This window comes from Vigna umbellata, chromosome 3, assembly GCF_029865625.1.
Source record: "Vigna umbellata cultivar VRB3 chromosome 3, Vumbellata_1.0, whole genome shotgun sequence".
Taxonomy (NCBI): domain Eukaryota; kingdom Viridiplantae; phylum Streptophyta; class Magnoliopsida; order Fabales; family Fabaceae; genus Vigna; species Vigna umbellata.
The window spans coordinates 25,466,514-25,487,405 of NC_142167.1; the positions used below are offsets into that span (position 1 = coordinate 25,466,514).

At 35.1% G+C, this 20,892-nt stretch overlaps 2 pseudogenes across 3 annotated transcripts; one reads left to right on the forward strand and one right to left on the reverse strand.

The window, feature by feature from the left end:
- The first annotated feature begins 843 nt into the window (after positions 1-843).
- Positions 844-5,822, forward strand: LOC148202100 (uncharacterized; annotated as a pseudogene).
- Positions 5,823-9,991: 4,169 nt separating this feature from the next.
- On the reverse strand, positions 9,992-20,058 carry LOC124841702 (pentatricopeptide repeat-containing protein At2g41080 pseudogene; annotated as a pseudogene). Of its 3 annotated transcripts, none has more exons than XR_015784770.1 (4): positions 17,615-20,058; positions 11,258-11,320; positions 10,482-10,598; positions 9,992-10,393 (listed from the first exon to the last, which is right to left on the reverse strand). The product of XR_015784770.1 is annotated as a pentatricopeptide repeat-containing protein At2g41080 pseudogene, transcript variant X3 (transcript). The 3 variants fall into 3 exon arrangements; XR_015784769.1 differs by having other exon boundaries at positions 9,992-10,366; positions 10,482-11,168; XR_007029130.2 differs by having other exon boundaries at positions 10,482-11,168.
- Positions 20,059-20,892: the final 834 nt, after the last annotated feature.

Below are 20,892 nucleotides of genomic sequence, written 5' to 3' on the forward strand. Positions count from 1 at the left end.
TAAAGTTCCCATCTTTGCTACAGACAAAAAAAATCCAGAACAAAGAGCAGCAAAATTAAACCATAACAAAGAGAAAGCTTCTATGTCGGGGAAGGAATGCAGATCTGGGTCACTTGGTGGAGCAGTTACGGCAGCGGAGCATTTAACCCAGACAAGGTCGTTACCGGTGTCGACCAGCAGGAGGAGGCGCCGCGACGGAGACAGGGAGGCAAGCGAAGAGCAGGCGCTCGAGCAGGAGCCACTTGAACTAGAGAGAGGACCAGACGCTGAGGAGAAAGGTGGTGTGGGCGCAAGGAAATAGGCGATGGCAGCCACGACGACGGAGGAGTTGAAGGCGGCGAGGAGGGAGGAGGAGGCGGAGAGAAGAAGACGAGCTGGGTGAAGATAACGGAGAACCACGCGACAAAGAAGGCGGCGGGCTTGAGGTTGAGGGCGTCGAGGATGGCGACGACGTGGTTCCACCGAGGTCTGGAATGAGGGGGTTTTGAGGGATCTGGAGGAGGCGGAGGAAGCGGAGGTGGAGGAGACACCATTGCCATGGACGTGACGCGACGGCGAAGGGTGGGAGTCGTTAGGGTTTGGGGAGGAGGAGAAGAAGGGGGTGCTGTTGGATGAGGAGAGGGTTATGTGAGGGTGAAATACGGAGGTGGAGGAGAAGAAGCGGAGGTGGTGGAGAGGGTTATGTGAGGGTGAAATGCGCGAAGGGTATATTGCCTCGAGTCCAGTGGACTGAGGCGTTATCAGGATCTTAGGCATCGAGTGGGGTTTGAACCGAGGTCATATTATCTATATGCCTCGGTTCCCCCTTAAACCGGGTCAAAAAAGTTAATTAAAACTACGAAAATGCCACCGCTTTCCTATAGATTTCGGTTCCGCTTCAACCGAAGTGTATTGTACGATTTCAAATCAAGTTTTTTTACTAGTGAACACATGCATAAAGACACCAATAAAATAATATACCGCTACACCTTTTCTCTTTCATCTTAATTGTGAGTAAAAAAAACAAAAGAAAGGAAGGCTACACACCACTCACCGCCAAGGGAAATTTTATTTTCCTCTTTCTTACCTCATGGTGGACCCGCACATGCCAAAGTAGAAAATAAAAAGAACTAAGAGTCTTTTTGTCATGGGAAGACATTTGAACTTTTTGAGACCATGCACATACATCTCCCTAAACCAACCTCCATCCATCGAAACATTAATGCAAACATTTATATTTAACTACTCTTTCAAGCTATTTCAAAATTAAACATCAATATTACTTTAATTTTATTCATTTATTAAAATATTTCTCAATACTATTACTCATCACAATTTATTATTTAATACCACCAAATAGAAATAATTAAAATAAAATAACATTTTATTTATACGGGTCTTACAACCTCAATGCCTACATCCAGTGTCCTTTCAATCAACCTGAGATTGAAAGCCAATTGCACTATAAAGATCTGAGTTTTTACAACAAGGCTTTACATAGACCACCTCTCAAGTGTAACCACCTCTCTAACTCACTAATCTATTATAGCCAACAACACAACCCTGCAGCAAGAACAATCCTCTTCTGCAGTCACCCTTTGAGACACCTCTCAAAGAACTAAGAACTCTACATTCTTCTTCTTAGCCGCAACGCACAGGGAACAACACAATCCAAGATTGCTAAAAACCAAATTTGATCAGTCAAGAGTACACCTCGGTAGTGCAGTAGTTGATCAGCAATGAAAACCCAAATTTGTTCTTCAAGAAACCTTCAAGATTATCAACTTCTGTGTATCTTGTTTCTTGGAGCGTCTTAGTACGCTTGTAACTCTTTTCTCAATTCAGAAATATCATATATGAAAGTTTAGAATGATCAAAAGTCTATTTGTGCAATGTTGATAATAGTTGATTTCACCGTTATTTGGGATTAGATTTTGATAATAAATAAATCCGTTTTTACTTAGGAACTTTCTTATTCTCCTGTTTTTAGCTTATCTTGGTGAATAAGAGAGTTGAGGTTATACTTGAAGATTTGATCACTAAATTCCCTTGATTTTGTAGGAAATTGGGTGAATTGGAAGAGGAGTTTAAACGTCAAGAACTTGAAACTCAGAAAGGACAGAAAGAGTACCAGAAGAAAAGGTTGCTAAAGGTCACAAGACGCTGGGGCGCCCTTTTCTAGGGCCCTCAGCGCAGGAGTCTCGCAGTCACGCCTGAGCGCCCTTTTAGGGATGCTGAGCGTCAGTCTTCAAGTAACGTTTTACGCCTGGGCGCCCTAAGTAGGGGTGCTAAGCGGTGTCAACATTGGCCCATGATCCAATTCAGTCCTATTTAAGGATTTACTCGACCTAGAGGGGGTATCTTTTGATAAAATTAACACAAATTCATATTCTTCCAACTCTCTAGAGGCAGAAGTGGATGCGGAAGCTCTCCTCTTCAGTTTTTAGGGTTTATCTTTCATTCTCATTCCATTGTTCATCTAGTTTCCCTATGAAAAGGGGGAACTAAATTCAATTTGTTGTTGGGGGATGATGTAACCTTGTGAATTCTCATGTATTTGAATTGATTCCAATTTATTTATGCTTCTTTCAATAATAGTTAGGGTTATTCTTCTTTGCTCTATGCTTGTTATGTTTAACTCAGTCATGACATGATCATTGGTTTTCGTGATATGAACACATACGGGGAAACCTAGATCTGGAGAATTTTCTCCCAAAAGCAGTATTGCATAGACATAGGGATAGGAGTTTTGGTTATATTAAGCTTATAATCGTAATGCAGAATTAATTACCAGTGATACAAGACATTGTGATCTAGTAATTAAGGATAGGCTTTCTTCGCCGAGACATCGGGTTTTGACTAATTTAGAAAGTGATATTAACATTAATGAAGAAGATGAATTCATATATGCATGAGAGTAAATTAGGTGAAATCTAAACCCCCAACAACATAATCATCTCATATACTCAATATCATCCATTCATCTTTGTGTGTTCTTCAATTGATCAAATTTGCATTCATGTTTACTTTATTGTTTTGCATTCAAAACCCTAAATTTTTTTTTCAAAGTCTTAATTAGTTAAGTAATTGCATGATAGTCTACCATTTATTATTACTTGATACGATTCAGTACACTTGTCGATATCTTAACAAGTGTGCAATGCGTCAATATATAGTTTTCTTATAACAAACGCAATCAAATCGATTACTATAATAATGTAATCGGTTACATATATCAAGTAAGTCAAAACATATGAAAATATGACCGTTGAGACAGTTAAGACTTATCAACAAACAATTTTCAATGTATAACAAACTTAATTGATTACATAAAATGTGTAATTGATTAATACAACACTTAGGAATTTCGAAAACATTTTCAACACAAAACTCATCACAGCACAATCTAGAAAGATGTATTGCAAAGGCACGAGATTTAATCAATTATTGACATAATGTAATCAGTTAAAACTTGTAGCTTGCACCAGTTTAAGCAAATGGCTATCTAATGAACTTAATTGATTACATAACTTTTGTAATCGATTACTTCATATAGATAATACATTGTGCAAGTGATTTTCACATATCAGAGTATGAGTATGCATACAATAGATGTTAACACATGCATAATCATAATAAGTATGAATATCAACCAATTCATACAAAATATGTTGCAGTCATGGAAACATATGTATTGTCATCATCAAAAGCAACTACATGTGTTGTCATCATCAAAAACAAAAACCATATAAGGAGTTGAGTTTAGCATTCATATTGCTCCCGTATCAACCGTAATTATTGTCATTCTCTACATTAATCCTTATTGGAGTCGAGCATGGTTTTTCTGTATGAAAATGATCATCTTAAGTTGTTATTACTTGATGGAAGATAGCTGGAGGAGGTTTTCAAATTGTAGAAATATTTAATATAGATTATCTTTATATGTCTTGGGATTGTCTTGTTTCCTAAGATTATTCAATCATAAGTTTCTATATGTGGAATCAAAGTTTGTTTATTGAGTAAATAATCATGTTGTTATTCAAAGATGTCCTTAGTAATATATCTTAGTTTACTTCGTCCTTGGTTTTATTTTCCTATCCACCAAAGTGCAATTACTTTTTTAACTTATAAAATCCTCGTTATGTTTCTAAGTCGGCTTTAGTAATTACTTTTGTAAGTTGGATGTTGTTGAACATGAGTGAAATGAGACCTTGAAGATTTTAGAGTGGGAAGAAAAGTGGATCACATTTATTTATTGACATCAAAATTTTATGAAAACATTAGGTAAACAAAGAATCAAATTTGAAACCGGATAATGATGATATTAGTGAGGGAAAAGAAGCAATTCAAACAAAAACGGGGTTCTCAAAATGTAGTTGATGATAATTGCAAATGAATCCATAGATAAAACACATATCAGACACATAGGATTAACCGTCACTGTCTGAAAATATTTGATAACTAATATTAGATACTGTACTAATATACATTTCAATTCACAAATAAATTATATTTTTTTATTTATAATATAAACTATCTTAATTATCAATAATTATTGTTTATAAATTAATATCTAAATTAGTCAATATATATATAGTATTAATTATTTTTTTAATGATTTTTTTATGAGTATAGATATTTATAACAATATTAGAAGTAAAAAAATTATAAAATTAAAAAAAAAACAATTGACAAAAAAAAGATAACATCAAGTCAAATATGCACTAGATTAAGTATCCTAATTATTTATTTGAATATTTGGTTTTCTTGTCTATTATATCAAGGTTAAACCCTTCGGAAGTCCCTATTTATGTGGGATTTTCCCACTTAGATTCTCGTCTTATAAGTTTTTCCAATTTAATCCTTTATATTGAAAAATTGACTCAATTGGGTCCCTACCGTTAACTTGACTTAACGGGGTTAAGTTTTTATGATATGTGAGGTTGATGTGGACATTTTTTGAGACGTGGCTTGCACATACCTTATACGTGGCTTTTTATTAAATAATCCTTTTTCGTCTCATTTTATAAAAGAAACATTTTAAACCCTTCTCCACCTACATAATCGGACCCCACCACGACCTCATCCACGAATCTCGTCTCTCCCACATCATTTCCCCCACCACCAAGATCCTTGCCTCCTGCAACAGCCTCCTCTGCCTCAGCCACAACACTGCCATATCCATCCTCAACATGGCCACTTGTCAAATCAAACAGGTTCCCGTCGCAAACATTTTGTCCTTCAACTATGTCAGATTCGGGTTCAACCCCTTTGCCGACGATTACAAGATTGTCTGAATCTCCATGTGCGTCTTCGCCCGGGACGACCAAGTGGTCGTTCTCGACAACGTTAGGGTTGATCGGGTCGAGGTCTATTCGTTAGCCTCCGGCTCCTGGAGGGAAATCGACGCCGCCAAGTTGCAACCTTTGTGTATTGTCTCTAGTTTTGTGGCCATCACTGGAACTATATTTTGGCTTGCCACCATGACTTCTACTTTTAACACCGATTCTGAATTTGTGGTTTCATTTGACATCGAAAGGGATTTGTTTACTTTGGTCATTCATGGTCATTATCATAATAATACATGCGATGTTTCTTGGGAGAGTTGGGTGAAGATGTACACTGTGGGGCCATTTTTGAGGATTATGTATCCTTTAAGCGTTTGGGGAGATGAAATTGTGTGCCGGGAAGAGTTGTCTGGATAGGAGAATGATTTGACAATAGTTGAAACTGTTTTGGCTCTCTTCAATCCTCTCAGTAAGCAACTCAAGAAACTCTCATCTCATAGAGACGAGTTTTTCTATGTTCCCTTTACCTATTCTGAGAGTCTTGTTCCAGTTTGAATCCTTCTTCACCATTAACAGTAATGTTCATGTTTCCTTTTGGTCTTTCTTGCCATAGATTCTATATAGTTAAATCCCTTCGCAATCCTCAACAGAGACTTCTCTCTATAATGAGCAAATCAGTGACGCGTCCTTCCAATCAATTTACGAGATATGAAAAAAAAAACCCAAAACAAAATTAATCTAAAATTCTAAAATTACAGCAGAGAAAAAAACACTAAATAGAGAGGGAGTGAGAGAAAGAGAGACAGACATTGAAGAGAGAGATAACGATTTCCCAAGGGTGAAAGGCACTGTCTTTGTAGGCAGAGAGGGTGCAGAGCGTGGAAACTCCTCGTCCCAGAAAATGACGTCGTCAGGTTGAGGTTGCGCCTCTCTGGTGAAGTTCCTGACTATGGCGTTTCTAAGTAGGGGTCTTCACCAGATCGCACCAGGCCGCGATATGATTGGCGCATGGAGGATCCGTTGGAAGTGGTGATTCACTGGAAGAAGAAGCACTGGCGAGGGCAAAATCGACTTACCGAAAATTCTATTATTAAATCTTATTTCAAAAACCCTATTATTAAAATCTAATCTTTTAAGAAATGTCACATATAAAGGTTTCAGCATGCCACGAGGGCAAAATCGACTTACCGAAAATTCTATTATTAAATCTCATTTCAAAAACCCTATTATTAAAATCTAATCTTTTAAGAAATGTCACATATAAAGGTTTCAGCATGCCACATTTAAAAAACTTGTCACGTCAATCTCTCACCTCATCAAAAACTTAACCTCGTTAATCCAATTTAATGGCAAGGGTCCAATTGATTCAAATTAGCACTTTTTAGGAATAAATTAGAAATTCTAATAAAACGGTGATTGAACTGGAAAGAACGCACAAAAATAGGAACAACTAAAGGGGTTTAACCTTATATCAAAGAGAGATGTGAAACAACATGTAACTTTATAACTATATTAGGAGAAGGTAAAAAGAAATCAATTTCACATATTTACTTACTATCTAGACGGAAAAAATTAAATTAAAAAATTGAGAAACAACTCATTAATATATAAAAAGAAATTAAAACATTTAAAAGACTTATATTTATAAGGATGAGAAAAAAAAACTAAAAGTCTACGTATATATTCAATAGATGCAATACTTTTACTGAATTTACTAACTTAATTAAATTTAACCAAATAAAAACTTATAAATATAATTAGCTTTCCTTATATACACGTGTTTTTATTTCTAATATACGTAAACTTATATGATAGATATTCAAGGCTCCTCTAAATAACTTTCAAGCAATCAAAACAAACACACACGTTACAACATCCTCGTATTCGTATACAACCACATTTCCTCCCATCAAACCACACATGAAAGCAAAGAAGAAGAAAAAAAATTGAAAATTAAGCCAAAAAAAGAAAAACTTACCTTAAACAAAGTTCGAACGAGTTGATCTCTGTTTGTTCTAAGCCAGTTCCTGACTCAAGAAACACAAAGGAGAATACAAAAACTCAAAATTTCTAAAGAAGTGGAAACAACTTATAGAAACAGTGAAACAAGTTAAATGAAGGAAGAAACTATTTTTCTTTTCTATTTATAGTTTAAAAACTAAACTCAATTAAATTTATCATTCTTCATTTTGAATATGTAAAAATTTATATACACAATAACTTTTTATAAATGTTATGAAATTGTGTTACAAAAAAAATTATTTTATGGATAAGATTTGTTAAGACAAGATCGTCTAGAGAGACTAGACTCTCTAGCAACACATGTTTTAAAGTTTAACATACAATACATAATAAGATATTGTTTATAGAATGAAGTGTCTAACAAATTATATTTGCTAAGGAATAATACTGAATAAAGTGTTTATCAATATAATTATCTATCCAAAGTGTTGAACGAAATAATCATTCACAATGTTTTTATAAATATAGCACTTTGAAGTAAACAGTGTTTAATAGACATGATTAACGTCTCATATATTGCAAACATTTAAGTAAACGTTTGCAAAAAGGTTTTGACTTCTGTGTTTTTTGGCCTTTAACTTCTAAGAAAATACCAATGTCATACCAAGAGAGATTAAATTAACGTCAGATTAAAAAAACTCCACGTTAATTGACGTTAATTAACATTGGACATAAAGCAATACCAACATTAACTAAAATCACAGTTACATACGGCCAAAATTCGTATGTAACCTTCAAAATCCGTATATAAAATGATGTTACATACAGATTATATACAAACAAAAATCCATATATAAAAGGATCGTAAGTAAGTTACAACAGAAAACTCCATATGTAAATTACATACGAAAAAATCTCTATGTAAGTTACATACAAAATAATCCGTATATAAGTTACATACGGATTTTTCCGTATATAAGTTACATACGGATTTTTCCGTATATAAGTTGATAATAGTAGTTGATAATAGTCCACTACATCACTTACAATGTCAACTTCATCGTCAACTTCATCTTCTTGGATGAGTTTTTCGTCTACTCCCACTCTATTGATCATTCTCTCATGTAAGAGATAACTTATAGTCAATCTTCAAAATATAAACTTAAGTTCTATACATAATGCTTCCTTTTTTTTTTTTTAGGTGCTGAAACCAAATTGGGAGTGCACAAAAAGCATTTTTGTTCTATAATTTACTCTTTAACAAAAAGTAAGCATTTCATAATATAGTCCCTATCAAACCGTCCTGGTCTCAATAAGGAAAACTCAAGAATGTTTACCCTTTTAATTGCTGCAATGACAATGATGCCAATATTACCCTCAAAACCATCCATTTATGTCAAAAGTTGGTTGAGGGTCTGCTCTCTTTCATCATTCCCTCCACCAATTCCAGTTCCTCTTTGTCTTCCAACAGCATGAATTTAATCAACGAAGACAATGAAAGGGGCGTTGTCTTTGGCCTTTTTGAACAAATCACAAACTCGAAAAGCACCAACACCAACAAACATCTCAACAAACTCAGAACCAGATATTGAAAATAATGGAACACCAGCTTCACCAGCAATAGCCTTGGCCAACAGGGTCTTCCCAATTCCTAGAGGACCAACAAGAAAAACTCCTTTAAGTATGCGACAGCAGTGAACCTCTCAAGCTTCTTCAGAAACTCCACCACCTCTATAAAGTCATGATTGGCTTCATCCACCCCAACAACATCATCAAATGTCACTCCAGTGTTTGGTTCCATTTGAAACTTGGCTTTAGATTGGCCAAAAGTAAGAGGAAATCATGGTCCACCAGGACCTCCCATTCCTCTTTATCGTCTTAAGAGAAGGAACAAACCTCTAATCAAGATCAAAGGAAAGGCTAGATTCCCAATCAGGTTAGCCAGAAGAGAACCTAAATCTTCTTGGGCACTCTAATGTGCAAAGTCAACATTCACTGCAAAAAAGAATATTATTTAGTGGAGTCTTTTATTGCAAACCTCTGCAAATTGATTTCCAAAAGTTTTTTATACCCCACAGTTAGTGTAGTCGATTTGAAAGTTTTTCATAACTTCTAATATCAAAATTATATTATAGAAGAATGTTTGTAGAAAGTGTTAACCTTTTCTATAATATTATTATCTGAAACCTTCTTTATTTATAATTACTCACCTGCACTAATAATTTCGTAATTTAATAAAATATTTTTTTATAATAAAAAATAAATAAAATTGTAATATATATATATAAAAATACTTTTATAAATGATTTAAGATAAAGTATAATATAAATATAAAATTAAATTACATAATGTTTAAAAAAACATTGCAAGATTGATTAAAAATATGATATGGTCGAAAGCAACTCAACTAATTGAAAAACATGGACTATAACCTAAACAAAATCATTAGACATCATCTTGTTTCAGTTTCAACTTTCAAACCAACATATGTTGGATTCCGAGTTTATTGAAGTTTCTTATGCTTTTACTGTTTAGTAAGTACTTCCAATAGTATTTGTGAACTCCACCAAGTTTTTTTTGGAGTATTTGCTAATGCAAGCCTATAATAAATAATAAAGCCAGCAAATAAATAATAAAAAGCAACAATATTTACAAGCAAACAAATAATAAAAAGCCACAATCTTTACAATGTTTCATACATTATAGAAAAAGAAAAAAAATGTGATTTATAACTGAAATAATAATCAGTATAACATGGAACGTGAAAGTAAAACAATTCGTGGATAAGATGGTAACTCTACAAGTTTTATGAGTTTGAACCACAAATAACCAGATTTTTCAACAAAATAGAAAGTTATCCGGACAAAGTAATCATACTGAGCAATAGAATCTACTTCATTATCTTTGCTGGACAACTCTGAATTTGCACTCAAAACCCAGAAGAAAGGAATGAAATTAAATACCTTTCTAATACATAATAATTTATGCCTAGTTTTGTACAAGTTTCTAAAATCTTCGCGCTGGCATTTTGCTTGTGAAAGTAAATACAGGCTGCAATTTCCTCTATAAATGGATACTCCACTATAATCTCAAAATCCTTAACTGATCAAGTATCAAACTGTCATTGCCTCCATGACCTAACAAAAATTCATAATAAGTCTTTCCTGTAGAGCCAAAGAGAAGTAATGGAGAATAATTAAGAAAACAATAAACACTAAAAAAATTTGCAAATCAGGAGATATAGATAAAGACCTGCCGGTTTTGGAAAGAATGAGTGTTGCTCCTGATGTTGTTACATATAACACCATTTTGCGTAGTTTGTGTAGCAGTGGGAAATTGAAGGAGGCAATGGAGGTTCTCAACAGGCAGCTGCAGAGGGAGTGTTATCCTTGAGTTACAATCCATTGCTTCATGGGTTTTGTCAAGAGAAAAAAGATGGATAGAGCAATTGAGTATTTGGAAATAATGATGTCAAGGGGTTGTTACCCGGATATAGTGACCTATAACACTTTGCTTACAAAACTATTCAAGGTTAATCATAGAATTATTGGTAAACAAAATTTTGTATACTTATATATTATTGGATCCAATAGGCTGAACCAAATCGAGACTATCATTAGATTTTGATTTTGAATTTGTTTTTTTCGAAAAATTTAAAACAATTCAAACCAATTAAAATTAATTGGTTAAGATTTTACTTTCAACTAAATTTGGTCCAAACAGACCTGTGAAAACCCCTACTTAATTTATGAACCTAATGCTGCAGAAAAAAATATATAATTAAAAAATAAAAAGTTCTTTAGTATCCTAGGGAATGGGTAAGGAATCAATAACATGGTTTTCTTATTGGAAATCAATGTGCAGGTGCATTTGTAGCATGAAATCAGTCAACGTCCTTCCATCAACAGGTGAGAGTTCAAGGGACGCAAAATCTGCCACCTATGAATTTGAAGTAACAATCACTAAAATAAACACATTCCAAAATAACTCAGTTTAAATACAAATAAGTTCAATGTTAGGAAACTCACCAGCTTTGGAAGTGCAGTATCAACATAATATTTATGTGCCATGTCCATCAATTCATCAGGTGACTGGGAAAATGGAGAAGATATCAAATCAAAATATATTTAATAAATATGAGTACATAGATTAATAAGCACATTGCTGGCTAGAAATCATAAAATTGACATATTCCTATTGAGAATAACATTCCAGTTACAGCGTCAGAAAAATAAAGCATCATTTAAGTCAAAAAGCACAGATGAACCTTCAGATGAAGATCAGTTTTAGATTCTTTAAGACGTGTAAATGCAGCATCAGAAAGTAGCTTTCTCCATATAGTTTCCTTTTTTTCCTCTTGTCTCTCTAATTCCTGTTTCGTGGTTTCTTGCTTGTTTATGACATTGCCATTATTAGATGGGGAAATATCCTTTCCTACTTCAACTTTGGAGTTTTTGTTATCAATTTTTTTCTTTAATTCCTTTAGTAATCCACCTTGCCTCCCAATACCTTTAACAGCTGGCTCAATCTTACCCTCTTCTGTCTTTTTTGGCTCAGTTTTCCCAGTAGCTTGATTTTGCAAATGTTGTACCCAACATGCCCCAAGCTCCCATCTAATAGATTTTCTGTGTCTAGTGGTTTCTTACTTCAATTTTTGTAAACTTTCTTCTAGGACTTTCCTTACCAATGACTGAGTTGAACATGAATATGCAATGTTTGTGCCTTGGATTCAATGAATTGCATTTGATGATTGGAGTGTAGATGGCCTATGCAATATGTTGTAATTGGAGGAAATATCTATTGAATCTTCTTAATTAGAGAAAACATTTATAGAGTCTTCCTAATTAGAGAAAATAGATGTATGATCCTCTAGATTATTTTTTAGTATATTGTTTCCCTATTTTAGAAGATTAGATTGTTACAAATAGAGAAAAGGAGAATGTTGGGGGAAATTTGTTTGAAAAAGGTACTCATGGGAACTATTGTTCATACGGTAAAAGATTTGGACATACTATTGTTCAAAACAGTCCCCAAACTTCTCTTTTACCTAACCAACTGCTTATTCAAAAACTCACTTACCAAAACCCCTAATTTTCACTCCAAAACAAGTAGGATTTGAACTCATTTTATCTCCCTTCCTTAACCTTCTTTATTTGACCATCTAATGATACTAACAAATCACAAAACACTCCAAGACAAATACCAGATTGCAGATTTCACATTGTTCTCATTATCCCAACATTGACATACTTATAACATCAATTCAAGCTACAATCTGAACTATAATTTCATATATTCACAACCATCATTATTAATACAATTTTATCTCAACAACATATTAAATTCCTCCTGCAATAACTCACAACAACAATCATACAATCAAAATTCTCAAAACACATCCTAAATTTACAATCACTCAACACTTTTCCCTAATTTAACACCACCAATTTTTATATAAACAATACACACAAACTAACCGATTTAACCCATCTTACTACACTTATGAAAAGCAAATTAGCTTCCCTTACCTTGCAATAAACTGTCCAACTCAGAAACGTTCCGTCGATTGCTTGAAATGCAAGGAATCTCTAGACGAACCTATGAGACACCAAATTGGAAACGGACAGAGTCTTTAGAACTCTAGATGAACCAAGAATGACTAGGAGAAGCTTGATTACGCATGCAACAATACTTCTAAAAACAGATTAGGAACGGGAGAGGAAAAAGGAGTAAAAACTTACTTGCTCTATTCTTGAAATTGATCAGCTAGATTTGTAGACATTGACGTCATGATTGTCTAGACACCTCTTGATCGTCAAACAGATTACTTAGGAGCAAGAACACTAAGAGAGAAGGTAGAGAACTCTAGAAAAGTGGTTTCTAGAGAGATGGTACGTTTTAAAATAGTGAAACTCGTTTATAATAAAACTATTTATAACTAAACTATTTAATATTAAAATAACCGAGTCGCACTATTTTTAAACTATCATCACTTCTAAAATACCATTTTTGAGGTTTTACACCCCTCAATAAAATGGGGTTGTAGAAACAAAGAATCATCATTTTCTTGAAGTAATTAGAGCTCTTCTTTTTCAAATGTCTGTTCCAAAACATTACTAAGGAGAAGTTGTGTTAACTGTCACATATCTCATCAACAGATTATTCACTTGTATCTTAAATGGCCTTAGTCCTATAGAATCTCTATTGTCTTTTCTTCCTTCTTCTCCCCTATTAACGAGTCTACCTAGTCGAGTCTTTGGATCTGTTGCTTTTGTTCACTCTCATCATCCTAATCGTAGTAAATTAGATTCTAGAGCTCTTAAATGTGTTTTTATTGGGTATCCTTCTAATAAAAAAGGGTACAAATGCTATCATCCTCAAAGTCGTCACGTTTTTATCACCATGGATGTCCCCTTTCATGAAACACAATCCTTTTATGTCAGTCCATCACTTCAAGGGGAGAAAGCACTTGAAGTGGATGAACTCTCCTTGTCATTACCATGTTTGTCTTTGTAGGATGCCTAAGATCTGAGCAATGAAGCTACCATAGTCCACGGTGAGAAAGAAGAGGAAGAAGACAATTTTTTTGGCAAAAAATATGAAGAAAACAACCCACTTCGACTCTAGAGCAAGAAAAATTGTCTAATCCGGAGGTAAGGATCCCTGAGGATATTAGTGAGGAGGTAAGTATTACTGAGGATTTACCCATTGCATTGAGAAAAGAAAGAAGATCATGTGCTAAATTTCCTATTTCTCAGTATGTTTGCACTAACACTCTCTCTGATAAACACAGAAGCTAAATTGTTGCCATTGATACCACAGAAATTCCTACCTTAATCCAGGAGGCCATGAAACTGGAACATTGGAATCAAGCCATGAAAGAAGAGATGAATGCATTAGAAAGAAATTCAACTTGGGAGATTGTTGATAAACCAAGAGACAAGAAGGCAGTAGGGTGTAGTAGATGGATATTCACAGTGAAACATAAGGCAGATGGGACAATAGAAAGATATAAAGCTAGATTGGTGGCAAAAAGATATACCCAAACCTATGGGATTGACTATGAGGAGACATTTTCCCTAGTGGCAAAGATGAATACAATTTGAGTTGTTTTCGCTTTGATGGGACTTACACCAGCTAGATGTGAAGAATGTCTTTCTTCATGGAAATCTAGAAAAGGAAGTGTACATGGAGATTCCCCCAGGTTTTGAAGTGAAAAATGAAATAAACAAGGTTTGCCTCCTAAAGAAAGCATTGTATGGTCTTAAGCAATCTCCTACAACATGGTTTGAAAGATTTACAAAAGCAATGGTTTCCTTGGGATACAGACAAAGCCAAGGAGATCATACTATATTCATAAAGCTCTTCTACAGGTAAACTCACTCTATTGTTTGCCTATGTGGGTGATATTATTGCAGGAGATGATGAAACAGAAAAATTGGCATTAAAAGACAAATTAGTAGCTCAATTTGAAATGAAAGACCTAGGAAAACTCAAATATTTTCTTGGAATAAAGGTTGTTTACTCCAAGAATGGGATTTTCATCTCCCAAAGGAAATATGTACTTGATCTCCTCAAAAAAACAGGAAAGTTGGGATGTAGAACCTCAAGAGTTCCTACAGAAACATAATCACAGAATTGGAAGTGAGGAAAGTGCTCCTGTAGAAAAGGCCCAATGTTAGAGATTGGTAGGAAAATTGATTTATCTATCACACACAAGACCAAACATTGCTTATGCAGTTAGTGTAGTAAGCCAATTTATACATGATCCAAGAGAGAAACACATGCAAGCAATTGACAAAATTCTTCAATACTTGAAGTCAAGTCCAGGAAAGGGGCTATTATTCAAAAGGGAAGACACATTGACTATGAAAATATATATTGATGCTGATTATGCAAGTTCTATTATTGATAGAAAATCTACTTTTGGGTATTGTTTGTTTCTTGGAGATAGTCCGGTAACGTGGAGGAGAAAAAAGCAAGATAAAGTATCTCGTTCTACTGCAGAAGCTGAATTTCGAGCTCTTGCTCAAGGAATGTGTGAAGGACTCTGGATGAAAATCATTTTGGATGATCTTAAAGTCAAGGTGGATAATTGCTACGTATCCGAGTATGGAACGTAACTAGAACAATCTCTCACACACTCTCACAGACAAAGAACAATAGAAGATGAATGAATAAACCTCTTTTATTGATAAGAATAACTGAATCAAATAGAAAACAAACAATAATTGGGAGCATAACCTCCGTCAATTATTTCTAATAATTGGGAGCATAACCTCCATCAACTATTTTGGAGCATAACCTCCTTTACAAAACTCAATAATCAAAAGCATGCCCTTAACCCTAGACTCTAGCTTTATTTATACTAATTATTTCATGCCCATCTCTTACTAAATATTTCCCTAGAATATATCTGCATTTAATATAAATATCCCCCTATATTATCCTAGCATATATCCTTAATTATAAATATCTTATATTGAATAATTTCCCTAGGATATATATTTATTTACTCTAATTAACTTATATTGAATATTCTCTCCTATTGTGGCTTCTTTTACTATAATTAGCTCTCGCCCACCCTAACTGTTGCGTAGTTAAGATGGTGATTCTTCAACCGTTCGGCTCAGTTCCTTCCCTGCTTCCCACCGTTCGGCCTAGTCGCTCCCTACCTCCCACCGTTCGGCTTGGTCGCTCCCTACCTCCCACCGTTCGGCCTGGTCGCTCCCTGCCTCCTACCGTTCGGCCTGGTCACTCCCCGTTGTCCACCGTTCGGCCTGGTCTTGTCCCCCGTTCGGCCTAACCGTTCCCTTTTGCCACCGTTCGGCCTAACCTCTCCATGCCTTCCACCGTTTGGCCTTTACGGTCAATACCGTTCGGCCTCACTTCCCTCCTACCTTTCTTCTGCTTCTCATATACTTTCCAACCCTTATTATTACCTCTCACCTTATACCCTAACAATAACCCTGTGCAACTACACTGTGACAATAAGTCTGCCATGAACATAGCCCATAATCCAATACAACATGACAAGACCAAACAAATTGAGATTGACAGACATTTCATCAAAGATAATCTAGACAGAAACTTTGTGATTACAACTCATGTTCCTAGAGAACTTCATATAGCAGATATTTTTACAAAAGAACTCCTTTCGGGTAGATTTCAAGATCTTGTAGGCAAGTTGGGAATGATTGATATTTGTTTACGAACTTGAGGGGGAGTGTTGTAATTAGAGGAAATATATCTTCTTAATTAGAGAAAATATCTATAGCATCTTCTTAATTAGAGAAAATAGATGTATGATCTTCTAGATTATTTTTTAGTATATTGTTTCCCTATTTTCCTATTTTAGAAGATTAGATATTGCTACAAATAGAGAAAAGGAGAATATAATTCATAAAACTGAAAATAACAAAATCATTCTTATTTTAAACTCAATATCATCCTTAAGCTGAGATAATTTTGAAAAGAAACTTGTATCAGGTGCTTTATAAAACCATATTTACCTAAAGAAAAATAAAAGTAAGTAAAAGCACCATTAAGCGAAAGCTAATTATACAAAAAAAGAATCACAAAAAAAGAATCACCAAAAAGTAAGTAAAAGCACCATTAAGCGAAAGCTAATTATACAAAAAAAGAATCAGGTGCTTTATATGTTCCAAATGTAACAAGTTGTCCCCCTTATTGATGTATGGATTTTATAATTTTTATGATGCAAAAATTTATTAGAAAGTAACGCAAGAACTAATTTTGAATTAAGTAGTCCTTGTGATCCTCAATTACTAAAATTGATTAAATGGTGCCAGAGAATAAATGACCTGTTAACCTTCAATGCGTTTGCACCCAACATTCACCAATAATTCTATTCAAGGATATAATGACCTAAAACAATGCATATGAATGAATTCCAAATCTGTTTGACGAAATGTATGAATAAAAGACAGGTTTTACCAAACTGTTTGTGAAAATGTTTCAATGAAGTGAATGTGCAGAATGTGTATGCAATGATTGGAACAAATCTAAAATGAAGAAAATGAATGAAAGACGTGATCTAATAGCAAGAAATGCATGCAAGAATAAAAAACACATATTAGAACCACGTTTGGCAGCAAACAACACACTCATGGTTATGACAGTCGTGAATTATGTATATTCTACTGACAACTAATCAATGCAAGATGCAAAACATATGTCAATGAAGATGAATCACAGATTAATCAAATAATGTACAAGAACCGAATAATTGGATTTTCGCACTCAAAAAGGAAGCATAAATGAATACCTATTTACTAAGAATCGAAACTGGTGTGTTACAAAAGTCATAATTGGGATTAGAAACTAATTAATCTCAGAAGATAAACTAAAGGAAAATGGCTCACCAGGAAAGTGAACATCAGACTGTAACGGCTTCCTTCTTTCAGAGTAATTCAAATCCATATAGTACTGTAATTCAAAAGCATTACTAACTCTATGAATCCAACTGTGCAGTCACACGAGCATGTGCGGTCAACTGTAATTCCTTCTTTCAGAGTAATTCAAATTCATAGAGTACAGTAATCCAACTCCCTCATTTCCGAGCAATAATTTCAGAAACCCCCTTCTCCCTTATTGTTGCATTTCCCCCAAGGATGCCCTTACGGAAAATGCTTTCGATGCCTTGTTATTGTTCAACTATGAAAGTCTCCAAGATGAGTAGAGATATCTTCCATATGAAACTGGTGAACCTGATTCTTCACTTCTACCCAACTTACGCCTGGTTCTTTCTTCACCATCTTGTCTTTCATGGCTCTCCTTACCTCAGAAACATTTTGCCATCTCTTAGCTGAAGAATAAATGTTGGCAAGTAGAACATATGAAGCTGAATCTTGAGGATCGATCGTAAGAACTTCTGCAGCAACTCTTCTTCCAATTTCAGCATTCTTGTGGAGTTTGCACGCAGATAATAATGTCTTCCATATAACTGCGTCTGCTTTTACAGGCATGGATCGTATCATTGCCTCTGCCTCCTCCAAACGGCCAGACCTCCCTAGTAGGTCAACCACACAAGTATAATGTTCTAGTCTAGCCTTGAGTCCATACTTTTTCACCATCATATCAAAGAAATCAAGTCCTTTATCCTTCATTCCACAATGACTACAAGCATAAAGCAAGCTCAAGAAAGTGACCTCGTTTACTGGCATACTTTCTTGTTCCATTTGATTGAAAAGTTTGATGGCTTTTTCTCCTTGACCATGAAACCCATAAGCAGCGATCATTGAACTCCATAACACAACATCTCGCTCTTTGCATTCCAGAAAAGATTTGAAAGACTCTTGCAAACATCCACATCTAGAGTACATACTAACCAATGAACTAACTACAGAAACTTCATAACTAGCTCCTGCTTTGATTGCTTCAGCATGAATTTGCTTCCCTTGACCAAGGATAGCTAACTCCGAACACGAGCTAATCACACTCACAAAAGTAATCTTGTCTGGTCTAAAACCAGCCTTTTTCATCATACAGTATTGATCCAGAACTCCCCCAAAGGATCCCTTTTGAGCTTTTCCAGCCATAAGTGTATTCCAAGCAACCAAATTGTAATCTGGCATCCAATTGATAACTCTCTCCCCATCGTCCATGCTTCTAGCTTTCATATACATATGAGCCAAAGAGCATCCAACAACCAAATTTAACTCAAACCCACATTTCATAACATAGGCATGAACCTGTTGGCCAGCAAACAAAGCTCCTAGATGAGCACATCCCCTGAGCACACTACCCAAAGAGTACTCATCTGGCATTAACCCTAACTCATTCATTCTAGAAAAGAAGACTAAAGACTCCTCATTCATTTCAAACTTGGCCAAACCCGTTACCATCGCATTCCACGTGGCAATATTTCTCTCAGGCATTTCATCAAACAGGTTCCTTGCACTCTCGATGTTGCCCATTTCAAGATAGGCCTTGATCATGATGTTACATGACATGATGTTCCTTCTGGGCATTCGATCAAACAAAGCTACAGCGGCTCTAAGCTCCCCAAATTTTGAGTAGAGGTTGAGGAGATGGTTGGAAATGAACTTGTCTGAGGAACAACCAGAAGTTAATATCAAAGAGTGAAGCTGCTTGCCTAAAGAAACAGACTTCAACCCAATGCACGCTTGGAGGAGGTTTGAGAACAAACGGGGTTCTGCCCATATCTTTGATACAAAGCTTTCAAAAGCCTCTCTTACGTGCCCTCTTGAACACAAGGTGGCAAATTGTTCTTTTGCCTTTCGAAAAGTGGTCATTTTGCAAGTGGATTTGTGGAGAAGCCAGAGATTGCAATTTGGAAAACTGGTGAACACACACACGCACCCACAAAAAAAACTGGTACAAGAAAAACCAAACTTGACCGTGCATGAAATATGGGCTAAGGGATGTGTATAATTATTGTTTAGTTGTTTTTGATGTTGTAAAAATTGAGTTTAACAATGTATTGAAAAATATCTCCCAACTGCATTGCACACATCATGGAGCTTCAACCGCAAGTTGCCCATCAAAACAAGTGCTGCAAAGAGGTTCATTGGAAATTAAAAAATGTAGGTAACTAGAAATCATCTCACATAAAGGACATAAAGTGGATTGATTTTTTTGCACTCAGTAGTAAAAATTTCAATTAATTTGCAATGAATATAGTGAATTCGATTCTGAATCTCAGAAATTCAAATTGCTGGCGCAAATCATGACGTATGACACAATTAGCTAGCATTTCATTGTATGAATGCAACATTACAGACACAAGCCCAGAGGACACGCCAATGTCCTTCGATGATTTCAGTGAATGAAAATAAGCAAAGAACATCCTAAAATCTTGATTGAATTAATTCTTGAATTAATGTTACATGAACAGAATGTCAGTGCAATCCAGTCACTTTATAAATGTTCAGATTATAACTAAGTCATGATAAAACGAATATGTGTAATAACTTAGAAAATGGAGTATTAGAGTAGATAGGTGTATTAAAATAATGAGACTGAGTATTTTATTATAAAATAACCTTATAATATAAATAGAACTTTCTAAAACTCGGTTCATTATCTAAAATACTTCTATCTCTCTAAAACACTGTTCTCTTCTCTTTCTCTCACTTCTCTCTACCTGTTCTCACTCTCAGTGTATCTGTTCGACGATTAGGGAGTACCTAGACGATCCTGGCATCGAGGGCGACAATCTCTACTGATCAATTTCTTGTTTTGAGCCGGTAAGTTCTTTCCTATCTTTCTCCGTACGTTCTTGGAGCGTGATCATGCAACGATTTCTGTTTGCATGTATCTAGTTGTTTTCTCTTCAATTTCTAGCTCAATTTAGGTTCTAAGGTTGGTTTCCTATCACCAATCAGTGAGTTGTAGGTTTTTGTAGAGTTTCTTTGTGGTGCAAGCAAATGTCGGTGTAATTCTTGAGCTGTGCAGTTTTATAGAGGTAAGGGAAGCTAGGAAATTCTTAAATCCTTTTTAAATTACTGAGTATGAAGAGCTTCAAACTGCAGTTGACAGCTGCAGATAGTGACAAGACAACCGCGGACAAAGGCAAAGGGCACCGGACAGATGCGAACAGCAATGACAATGCTGGTGGACAACCTAGGACAAAAACCAGAGTAGGATGAACCTGCTCTGATACCAACTTAAGATTAAA